The following is a 4,107-nucleotide window of genomic DNA, read 5'->3' as shown; positions in this document are numbered from 1 at the left end:
TGACGACGCCGGCTCCGCCAAGAAAACCAAGGCAGATGACCCCGACAAGGAAATTGCTGGATGTGTCGCCTGCCGGGCCTTGGCGGCTGCCGAGAAGCCAGGGAACTCCGACAAGCAATACTGCAAGATCCATCGCACCAAAGGCGATGATCTCCAGAACTGCCGACATGTTGAGCTCCTTGCTAAGAAGCAGAGGGCTGAATATGAGAGGCGGGACAAGGAGAAAGGCCAGGACGGTGCTGAGGGGTCCGGCAAGAAGCGTGACGGCCAGGCAGGCCGTCGCGGCAAAGATAAATAGCAGGAGAGGCCCGCCCGGGGCCGTGACAAAAAGCCAGAAGACGATGATCACGAAGAGGATGATGAGTCTGGTGACCAAGAATTTCAGAAAGCTACAGAGGCCATGTGCGTCGATGGCGGCGCCTCGCTGCATACCTCTCACCGCCAGCTTAAACAGTGGGCGCGTGAGATTACAGCGGCGGAACCGTCGTTTGATGCCCGAAGACCGCTAAAGTGGTCCAGCACACCTATCATCTTTGACACTGAGGATCACCCTGATCACACTACTGCAGTCGGGTGCTTGCCATTGTTGGTTTCACCAACAATACGCAACCTCAAGGTGACAAAGATGCTAGTCGATGGCGGGGCCGGTCTGAACTTAATCTCGCCTGCCGTGATCAAGAAGTTGCAGATTCCTGATGAATACCTCGAAGAGATGGGCACGTTTCAGGGGGTCAACCCAGGAAGAAGTCAACCAAAGGGAAAGGTCACGTTGCCCATGACTTTTGGGAGTGATCTGAACTACAGGACGGAAAGGATTGTGTTCGACGTTGCCAAGATCCCCTTGCCTTACAACGGGATCCTTGGCTGCCCAGCGCTGGCCAAGTTCATGGCGGCGTCACATTACGCCTACAACACCCTGAAGATGCCGGGGCCTGTGACGATCATCACCGTCCCGTCAGACAAGAAGGATGCGCTAATTTGCCTGACTAACTCTACCAACAAGCAGTTGCAGCCACCACTGCTAAGGCGCTAGCTCCTGCCGCTGGAGCCCTGGGAAGGCGAAAGAAGAAGACCGGTGAGACCTCAGGCACCCACTCCGGCAAGCGCACCTCTTCGGAGTGTAGCGCTCCCATCGAGGACGTGCCAGAGAGCTCCATCGACAGAAACAAGAAGTCCAGGGCCACACCGCCGGGAACCAAGAAGGTTTCTGTCAAGGAGGACAGCACGGGAGGAGCTTTTACCATAAGCTCCACCCTTGACGACAAATAGGAAGACGCGCTCATCACCTTCCTGCGGGCGAATGACGATGTGTTTGCATGGCAAGCATCCGACATCCCCGGCGTTCCCAGGGAGGTGATTGAGCACCACCTTGCTGTCTGTCCTCATGCGCGGCCCATCAAGCAGAAGGTCAGAAAGCAAGCTTTGGAACGATAAGAGTTCATCGCAGAGGAGATCCAGAAACTGGAAGCAGCGGGTTTGGTAAGAGGAGTGCTCCATCCAACGTGGTTGGCCAATCCGGTGGTAGTGCGCAAGGAAAATGGGAAGTGGAGGCTGTGTATTGATTACACAGATATTAATAAAGCTTGTCCCAAAGACCCCTTCCCGTTGTCGCGCATCGACCAGATTGTTGACTCCACAGCTGGGTGTGATCTGTTGTCATTCCTCGATGCCTACTCCGGCTACCACCAGATCTTCATGACAAGGGAAGACGAATAGAAAACGGCATTCATCACCCCATGTGGTACGTATTGCTTTATACGGATGCCTTTCGGGTTGAAGAGTGCTGGTTCAACGTTTGCAAGGGCGGTCCAGATTGGTTTTGAACCCCAGCTCCATAGAAATATGGAAGCTTATATGGATGATATAGTGGTCAAAACCAAGAACAGGGCAACCCTCATATCAGATTTACAAGAAACATTTGCAAACCTACGCAAGATCAATCTCAAGCTGAACCCTGAGAAGTGCGTCTTCGGCGTCCCGTCTGGCAAGCTTCTCGGGTTCTTTGTGTCACAACATGGGATAGAGGCCAATCCGGACAAGATCAAAGCTATAGAGCAGATTGAAGCGCCCAAGCGAGTCAAGGATGTGCGTCGGCTTGCTGGTTGCGTTGCCGCCATGAGCAGGTTCATTTACAAGTCCACCGAGCGCGCCCTTCCCTTTTTCAAGATTTTGAAAAAGGCGGGCCCGATGGAGTGGACGCCAGAAGCCGAAGCAGCATTGCAAGATTTGAAGAGGTACCTCTCCTCCGCGCCAATACTAGTTGCGCCTAGGCCACAGGAACCATTGCTGCTGTACCTAGCGGCAATGAACCAAGTGGTCAGCGCCGCACTAGTGGCGCAGAGAGAAATTGATGATGAGGTAATAACAGCGACGGAGCCTGATGCCACCGATGCCGAGACGACGCAGCCAATTGAAGTGCCGCCGAAGAAGAAAATGATGCAGCACCCGATCTACTTTGTTAGTTCCCTCCTGCAGGGGGCTAGATCGAGGTACTCCGGTGTGCAGAAACTGCTCTTCGGCCTTCTTATGGCCTCGAGGAAGCCGTGTCACTACTTCCAGGTGCACGAAATCACTGTCGTCACTCGCCTCCCTCCGCAACGGATATTGCACAATCCAGACACAATGGGAAGGATCGTAGAGTGGGCACTGGAACTGTCCAGCTTTGGCCTCAAGTTTGAGAGTACCTCGATGATTCAAAGCCGAGTCCTGGCGGAGTTTGTTGCAGAATGGACTGCGACGCCTGACGAAGAAACCCAAGAGACCGCTCTCCCCGGCAAGGAGGCAAGTTGCGACTGGATCATGTACTTTGATGGAGCTTTCTCCTTACAGGGCGCCGGGGCTGGCGTACTGCTTGTCACGCCCACTGGAGAGCACCTCAAGTACGTGATCCAGATGCACTTCCCCAGGGAGGTGTCAACAAACAATACGGCTGAGTACGAAGGGCTGCTTGCCGGTCTTAGGATCATGGCGGACCTCGGAATCAAGAAACTCGTCGTTAGAGGCGACTCGCAACTTGTCGTTAAGCAAGTCAACAAGGATTACCAGAGCCCGTTGATGAAGGCCTACGTCGATGAAGTGAGAAAGCTGGAAGAGCGTTTTGACGGTATACATGCAGAATACGTTCCCCGAGCGGAGAATGATATCGCCGATTACCTGTCAAAACGCGCTGCCCTCAAGCTACCCGTGGAACCAGGTACCTTTGTGCTTCGGCTAACTCAGCCATCCGTTGATCCATCAACAGAGCAGAACAAGAGGAGAAAATCAGGGCCTGGCAAGTACTTTCCCACCGAGCTCCCCGAAGCCACCGGTAAGGATGTTGCCGGAGACACTGAGCCCGCCACAGGACGGCTAGCTCCGACAGAGCATCAAGCTCTTGCCATCGAGACAGCCGCTCCTGTAGCGGAGGAAATGCCTTTAGTCCTCGCCATCGAGCCCTAGGCTCCAGTGTGGGCATAGCATACCGTCCGATTCCTCCAAACAGGGGAACTTCCTGAGGAGCAGGAAGAAGCGGAAAAAGTAGCCCGTCGCTCTACTATGTACCAGTTCGTCGATGACGTCCTGTATAGAAAGAGGCCGAATGGCGTGAAATTGAAGTGTATCCCTCGAGAGGAAGGACTGGGGCTGTTGGCGGAGATACATGGAGGCATATGTGGATCCCACATAGGGTCAAGAGCCCTTGCCGGCAAGGCATTTCGGCAAGGCTTCTTCTGGCCCACTGCCCTCCAGGATGCGACGACACTAGTCACCAGGTGTGAAGCGTGTCAGTTCCATTCAAAGAAACTTCATCAGCCAGCTCAAGCCCTTCAAACCATACTGGGCCCTTCTCGGTCTGGGGGCTCGACATACTGGGCCCTTTCCCCCGCGCTGTCGGGGGCTTTGAGTACTTGTACGTCGCAATCGACAAGTTCACAAAGTGGCCAGAGGTGGAAGCAGTGAGGAAGGTCACAGCTCAGTTAGCCGTCAAATTCTTCAAGGTACTAGTGTGCCATTTTGGTGTACCCAACAGGGTCATCACCGACAACGGTACACAGTTCACAAGCCGCACCTTCATGCAATATACCCAAGACCTCGGCAGCAAAGTCTGTTTCGCTTCCGTTGCTCACCCAC

The sequence above is a fragment of the Triticum urartu genome, chromosome 5, assembly GCF_003073215.2.
Source record: "Triticum urartu cultivar G1812 chromosome 5, Tu2.1, whole genome shotgun sequence".
NCBI lineage: Eukaryota > Viridiplantae > Streptophyta > Magnoliopsida > Poales > Poaceae > Triticum > Triticum urartu.
Note: the sequence above shows the minus strand (reverse complement) of the source record.